This window comes from Larus michahellis, chromosome 17 (genome assembly GCF_964199755.1).
Source record: "Larus michahellis chromosome 17, bLarMic1.1, whole genome shotgun sequence".
In the NCBI taxonomy this organism is placed as follows: domain Eukaryota; kingdom Metazoa; phylum Chordata; class Aves; order Charadriiformes; family Laridae; genus Larus; species Larus michahellis.
In genome coordinates, this window is record NC_133912.1 from 7509984 (window position 1) to 7518452 (window position 8469).

Here is an 8469-nt window from a genome sequence, read left to right on the forward strand (position 1 = left end):
TAGACCTGTCCATGTCGGCTACTCACTAGCTTCCCAGGCAAAGACAACACAGGTGTAGATCCAGGAACCAGAACATCTGTTCTGCAAACAGAGATGCAACTGGGTCTGATACCAGCATGTGCCATATTGGAGAAGTCATGTGTGTTCTAGGGACTCTGAAAGCAGTAAGGGCAGGTTGGGCATGTGCTACTGTAGCCCTTGGTTTTAGCACTCTAGGCCCTATTATACGTTTTACCCAGGCCTAAGTAGCTCCCTCCTCGAACCAAACCTGATATTGGGGAAGAACTATAGAAGAAGTTCCATGTGTACATAGATCTGAGATCTTTTCTTTAAGACCTTAGGGGACCTGAAAGTTGATCTTTTGCTTTAACTTTAAGCTGAACTACTCGGTGTTTGATTTGCTATTAAAGACAGTCTGGGTCTTTTCCTAGAGTCTGCAGAGCTTTTCACCCTTGCATCTCCATTCATGCTTTGAAGAATGAGTGACAGGCTCCTGGGTGCCAATGGATCCTTTATACAAACCTCGAAGTGACAGGGCTGTTGGAAGCTTCTCCTTGGAAGTGTTCCCAGAGCGGCAGGTAACATGGCAAGGTGCTGGGTTTGACTGTTCCTGGGTAGGGCTGCTAAGAAAGTCTTCTGACAACGATCCGTCTGCATTTGAAAGACACGCTAGGGTTGAAGCTGTGTTTTCAGGGCATGCAGGAAGGGGTTACGGGGCTTGGCTGCTCATCCCTAACATGCGCATTTGTCCCTCCACTGAGAATCTCTGCAAAGTTCAGTAAGAGACTCGCCTCTGTTTACAGAGAGATCACCTGCTGTGGTGAGCCCAAGCTTCCATCCCTTAGGAGACTCTCTCTCCTGTTAAATAAAAGCCAGTAAAGGTCAATGCTGCATGCCAGATTAGTTAGGTTGGAGCTTGCAGGATTCTGCCCAAGAGACGGGAGTTGACTTTGGGTCTCCTGCGTTTGAGGCCAACATCCTTGAGACCACGCTTTCCTTTTATTCTCTCCCTTAAGTTTTGTTGAAACTCACAGTTAAACTGTAAAAACAGCATATGTAGGAAAAAACATTTTCTCAAGAATGTTCCAACCATCTCCATTTACTAACTTCTCCCCCCTCCGTTACTAGCAAAGGGTTGTTTCGTGAGTTAGTAAATCAGTTTTAATAGGCAAATTGGTGCTTGGAGATTATCTGCACATTTTTTCCCTTTTATTTTGCATTCATTCCAAGCTTAACCATTGAGTCTGCAGAATGTATCACTGCTGCAATCAGAATACTTATGTTATTAAAAAAAGAGAGGGATTTAACTGCTAATTGCACAGAGATATTCTGTAGTGTGCATCTCATATAATTTACATTTAATCAGCAGATAAATGGGATAATAGGCTGCTTTTTATCGAACCAATAAACAAGACAACTCTGCTTACAGCTACATTAGGTGATAGAGATATTCATGCCACAGAGGTCTTTGGTAGGTGATTTCATACCATTCATTATCAAGAAGTCGGTGCTTCTGATTAGAGAACAGATCTGAGCTGATTTGAAATCCATTCTCAGCTCTGATGCTAACTTCACATGCGGTCTTGGGAAAAGCAGTGTCTCTTCAAAGTTTTGACTTCCCAATGTTAAAACAGGACAATGACAATAATGTCTCTGCCCTTCACCACAGGCCTGATCCTACAGCGACCTAGGCAGGAATAATCCCACTGAATCACTGCTTAGGTGGTACAAGGTTTGGTGCTCTAGACCGCAGACTCTCCAGGAAACGAGGATGTTTTCTGTTATGTGTCTGTGCAGATCCCTGTAAGATGAGGCTTCAGTTTCAGCTGGGAGCCCGGGTACTGCTGTTGTGCAAGTCTGTAAATAGTGCAGAAAATATCTGTCTTTGTAAGGAACTCATCTTCCATACCCAAGGGAAGCTGCTACCTTGTTTTTATTCCTATTTCTCTATTAAAGCTTCCCTGGTGCTCAGTTTGTTCATGATCAGTACGGTTCATTGTCACAGGCATTGTCTGGCTGCTGAGGTGTAGTGAGGGAACCAGGAGATTCTGTCAAGTAATTTTGCAGCACCCAGGATCTCTCCAAGCATTTCTCCCCGTCTGTTGTAACCTCTTGGACTGCCTATCCAGTTCACTTACTTAACAAGACCAAAACCCTCCCCTTGCTTTATTCTGTCTCTGCTCTGCTTTGCTTCTCTGTCCCTGGCCTGTGGCTGTCAGAAAGCAGTATTGATCCTAGAATCGGTGAGCAAATTAGCTTATACTGATTGCAATACGATTTCCAAGAAGCATACCCACCTGGGAGACTGGTTATTCTGTGTGAAGGCAGGTAAAGAGAACAAATAAATGAACTCTGGCAAACACGTAAACTGAAGATTACGTTACCTAAACAGCCGGCAGGCTGTTACCTGAATGCCCATCCCCGTCCAGGATTTAAGCAGATCTGAAATACCGTGACACGGTATGTACAAACAGTATCCTTCCATCTGTGACTCACTACGTAGAGTCTGTGTGTGCCCTGCATCTCAACTACAGAATCATCTGATTCTAGCTTTTCTTTAACAGAAGGTCAGTACAAGATAGTCTCTCCTCTGCATCCCAAAATGCTCAGGTATTGTTTTCCTTGTTGGCATTAATAGTCACTTTTGAAGGCAGAAGAGAGGAACAAAAAGACAGGCAAGTGACCAGGGAGAATATTGCCCTGCCTCACTTGAGCTCATGGAAAAGGAGCTGCGAGGACAGGAGCTGCGAGGACTGAAGCTGCCATAGCTTCCCTGAAAAAGCTGTGCTGGGGAATCAGTCAGTCCTGCTCCTACAGATGGAGCAGCTGGAATCGGGAGACCTGTCTCTGTTCCCGGGTAACCCTCAACAGGTGAATATGAGCTGCAGGTGTTCAGCACTTCAGATGTAGGTTCAGGTAGTCCCCAGGCAGGCATCAGGCATCAGAGGTTGTTTCTGAAACGGGGGTCCTAGCCGTTACTGCTTCAGCTGCTTCTTGGTTTAATAAGGGGCCAGCAATGCATTCATGAATCCCACAGCTTCGTGAATTGCCATGGAAGAAGGAGCCTGCATTAACCCGTGATTTGGGTCAAGTAGGTTTGATGACCTGCTCTGACACAGGTTTTTTCCTGTGCTCTCTGCCCTGTCACTTAGTCCTGCTGTACCTTGGCTCTGCATTGATGAAGTAACAACAACGATCCTTTGTTCCTGCTGTAAATGCATGCTGTGCAGATGATAGGCACGGCTGCAAGGCATTGAGATGCTATGGTAACAGCTGGATAAGTATCATAGATGAAAGAAAATTGCTTTAGCGCTGCCATTATTTGTTGGGAGATGAGGTGCCCTACTTCCCTTTTCCAGGTTTCCCTTGCATTAAGACTCGCCCATATATTATAAAAAGAAATCTCAATAATAGGCTATATATTGATAGCAGGTGTCAATGAGCTTAATTAGAAAGGTACTTTCCACCCAGATTAGGATTCTAAACTAGGGACTTTTATTAACCCTGCAGCAGTCCACCTCTGCCCAGCATACTGAGCAGGCCATCAATGAAGAAACATCAGATTGTTAAACCGGTAACGTCACTAGTTCTAGCTATAATTGCAGAAATGTGAAGCCATCCTGCAGCAGGGCATGCGCAATTTGTATGATTTAAAGTCATTACGGACTGCTCAGGGCACTTTTCTGCAGACACGTGCCAAACCGCAGTGAAAACAAGGACTTAGCAAGGGAACTGCTATTTAGTAAATAGCTCTTGCTTTTATCAGTGGAATACGGCACTGCAGCCTGCTGCAGGCTCACACTTGACTTGTTGGTCTGGCCAACTGATGCAGCAATAAAGCAGGAATATTAGCAGATTTCTCTACAAAAGCTTACATATGAATATCTTCCTACAGGTCTAGTCACGTCAAAGGAAAGTGCAAAAGCTTCTGCAATTCAGGGACAATTTAACCAGGGATAGTTTTTCCTTCCCCGCCGGTGGAACACTGCTGTGTCTTGAAGCAGAGAGGTTGTTATCCCTTCTAAAGCATCCGATTTTTGATCAGTTTTCAGGGTAAGAAATGGCACTGGTCTGGACATATCATGTAATGTTCATTCCACAGCTTTAGCAGTTCCTATTTCCTACTTGCTGCACTTGTCCTCAACGTGATTGCATTTAGTCAAAGAATAGTTGCTGATTGTTTCTTTTTTCCAATTGGTTTTCCAACACCAGGGAAAAATGTAAAATTCTACAGCAGGATGGCAAGGGAACTAATCACTTAAGAAGACATAATTAGCAAGGGATTCTCGCAGGGAAGTCCTCCCCGGGTGATTGCTACTCACTTTCATCTGTGAATACAGGAAGATAAAATATTTTTAAGCAGCTTAATCAAGTCCTTGCAAAATACTGCTAGCACCCAGTAGCTGAGCCATACTTGATCAGGGCTTGAGTGGGAAGGGGTGAGAAGAAGCTACTTACAAAGATTTCTTGAAAAGTTCACTAAGTATCTAATTAGACAAATTTCCACTAGCAGCTCTCCCAAGACCTATTTTCTGGTCCTTCAGTAAACATTCAAAAACCAGCTGGGCAGTTTCAGCAGTGGTGTTTTTGGGCAAGTTTCTTTCTTCTCCGCTTGGTGAGAAGCATCGTTCTGGACAACAAAGACCATCACAAGAAGCTTCAGGACTGCATCCCAGGAGTCGTGGGGAGCAGCCTCCAGTCTGACTGAGGCTGTGGGTAACGCTGAGCACAGAACAGTGCTGGGAAAAGGACAGGAGTCTGCTCTGCTGCCCTGCAGTAGAAATAAATGTATGCATTGCACCTGGAGTGTAAATGATGGAACAGCTGTGCACAGAGCTGGAAGCTGAGTTTTGCCTGCTCTCAGCCCGGGTCTCAAGTATCTGGTCAAGTTCGTCTGTCTTTTGTACGCCAAAGAGGCTATTTTGGGGTGCTGGGCAAGGGCTACTGAAGGATTTGCCTCCAGCATCTCCTGCCCCCTGTGCTCATCATGCAGGTGCCAGATACTGCTGTGTACAACAGCGTCACTGGTGCTATAACACAAACCCATTTTCTTTCAAAATATCATAGTCTGAATTGAATTAGCACAGGACCGCTCCTGTCCTAACATGGATCACCCTCAAAATGCCAGAGAGAGGCAATTGCGGGGCTACATACAGTGTGAGGCACAACAGAGACGCTGACAGTAGCCAAACCATTCCTGTTTGCTTACCGAGATAACGTGATATCCCACCTTTAAAATATTTTATTTGTGCTTCTATTCTCTGCAGAACAAACCCAGCAGTGTTACAGCTGCAAAAGGCATGTGTGCTCCTGCAGCTCATGACTCTAACCCTGTGAGCGACTTGTTCTGTTAGCATGATAAACACATGCTGTAGAGGAACAGCACTAATTATGACCCTGTCACCTTCATCAGCTCCCCACTAATTGTTTTGGCTTTTTTTAATCTCAGCGCTTGGAGATGAAACACGATGTTTGGCTCTGAAAAGGAGATGAAAAGAAAGGAGAAGAAAGAATCACATTTTAAAATAGAAGCATCGGGTAGATCTTTCTGTTGGATTTGAAATTCAAATGACAGAAATTATAACTATTTTTTGTGTTATTAAAATAAGGTATGGGGATTTTTTAGAGGTCTTTCTGGGACTGCCCATACTGACTCTCAGTCCACTGATCCACCTTGTTCTGTGCTCACATTATGTTCCCATCCCAGAAGAAGGGTTCTCTGTGTCATGCCATAATAAAACTTTCCCAAATCTCTCCAGGCGTTGTCAGACAGTTCAGACACCTTGCCAGTAATAACTCTTTTCCTAGGTTTTGAGGACGAAGGATGAAATCTGCTTGCTGTGAGCTCTGTGGTTCTTGGAAGAACAAGGATTAGGATTTAAGCCCGCAGGCTGCAAGAAAAAAACAAGTCTTTTTCTCCTCCAGCCCCCCAAAATAGTAAGTGAATGGAACAGCATCTGAATTTCCTGCTGGACATTTCTTGAGTGATGCGTAGCTGTTCAAGACTATTTAATACCTATGCGCAAACAAAAGACCAAATACCTCACAAAGTGAAGATCCTCACTAAGATTTATTTAGGGGTGACACTCACACTCAAAAGTCTTCCCAGGTGCTCTTTGAAAAGATCTGGATCCAAGAACAATCATTTCACCCCAGCGGGCAGATTCTGTCGCTGTACCAAGACGAGAGTGTAAGCGTGTTAGTGGCGGCCATTGTATTGACTCAATGGCTCAGAAATGTTTCGAAATGATCTTTAAGGTTTGTATGAAATAAGGGAACTCCAAAACCTTAGAAAACCTTGCAGGGTGTTATTTTATCCAGGGATAGCCCTGGAGGCAGAGAGATTTTCAACACTTGAGTATGGCAATGGGAATGTTACTGCCACTGCGAGAGCAGCAACGTTTCCAAAGTAGCTGAGTGTAGTATAGATCAGTCTATAGTAGTGCTCAGCTCTTCTTAGAAAGCTTTACACAGAATGAGGTTGTTTTTACTTTCAGCTGAGGTGGTTTGCTCACCTGTGAGTTTGTTTCCTTTTTCCTGGCTGAATCTGCATAACATTTTTATGTCACGTCAAGGCTTTAACTCGTGTTCTTGTTTGTTTTATGCAAGTCTGCAAAGGCACGTTGTAGCTGTCCTCATCCTTTATAGCCACTGAGCATTGATGTAATGTACAGACACGCACACGCACGATGGTGGGGTTCATTTGCAGAGAGCAGCCAAGCAAAAATAACAGAGCAAGGCATGTCTGTCTCCACCCCTGTGAGATTTAGTGTGGCAAATGACTTAATGACTTAATTGGTACTTTCAGGTCTCGGTACAAACACTTACATTAAAAAAAAGTGCCAAGATGCCCATAAAGAAATGAAGCCAACTATATAAATAATGATGATAAGCATAACTGTAATCCTCCCGCATGAAGCCAATCGGTCTGGGGCCTGATTTCCCATGGCTGCCTTGAATAACTTCCCCCCGCAGCTGCTTCAGTAGCCTATGAAAGAAAATTAGCTTGGTAAGTGAGCCCAGTGTTATGCAATTGTACGTATTTGTATTTTACCACATATTTGTCATCAAGAGGAAATGTTTACATCTATTGAACTTTGCTTTGCAAAAACCTCTTGCTGAACTTGTAGCAGAGTTACCATTTTCAGAAACATTTCCCTCTAAAGGGAGGATGAGAGCAAACTAGTGTGAATGAAAGAAGACTGTGTCCTTTCCCATCGATCTCAAAGTCGGACAAAGAAGGTAACATGAAAACATGCTCTGCTAGTTCTGCTGCTCTCAGACGACTTGTTGGATGCAGGACTGAGACTGGTTATTTTTAGCTGTCGCAAGGTACGCAAACAAAGGAATATCAGGATGTTGACCAGAAATCAGGAGACGTGTCTCTGGATCCAAATGAAGAGGATCAGCCTGTGCTTCATGTGGGTTGGGATGGTTTGGAGGCAGAGGCATGCATATGCAGGATTTGCTCTGTGCAACTGGTGCACAGCAGTCAAATGCAAACTCATTTATATTTTAAAATCTGGACTTTAATTGCCAGCCCACGTTTATCTGTGTGTGTAGGCAGAACGGAGAACTCTTCAGCCAGCTGCATTTGAATGCTGCCTTTTGGGAGGGAAAGAGTTGCTAAGGGCTGCCTCCGTCCAAAACCGAAGCTCTTTTTGCACAAAGCCTAGTCTCAAGCCTAAAGGGAGTTGTTATCTTTCAGGAATCATCTTCCATCTAGCTAATCCCCTTGCTTAGGCTGTGAGCTATTTTGTCACACCTCTAACTTTAAATACAGATTCACTGGCCTTTCTCGCTCCAGTCACTATCCCAGTCTACCTTGTCGTAAGGTTTTATAGTCAATTTTCCAATCCCAAAGTCCCGTCACACACAGATACATTGCCCTTCCTAGGCACGCGTTAAAATATCTGCCAACCATCAAAGCAAACGAACTGTCCTCTGATTGATTTTCTCAGAATAAATCTATTATTCTGTCTCTGACTAAATCCAGTTTAGTGGCCTGGACTGTGAAGCTATCTGTAGGTAGAGGAGGTTTACTTCACATTTCCACAATTTGAGATGAGGGTGGTAAGGCACCATTTTTACACACCTCTACCCTGGCAGTAGCGTTTGTCTTTTTGCCAACCTCTCTGACTGTTCTGGGCAGCCCTCGGTGCTCTCTCGGCCAGCACTGAGCTTCCTTTCTCCACACCTGGGCTGGTGCTGGGCTCGATCTGGCCAAGCTGTAAGCAAGCGTTTAATTTTGAGGTCACACATTTACTTTTGTGAATGCGCTAGAGATTTTCCTGAACTTCATTCTTATGAAATGTCTCCCCATAGCTAGTGACGTTACAGCAAGCATCTGAAAATTAACTTTTTAGTCACAGCCTAAACCACAACCTGGACTTTTCTCTCTGGCTTATTGTTGATATTTTGGCAAAATATGTGAGCCGCCTCTTCCCAGCCTGCTTCCCTCTCCCTGTT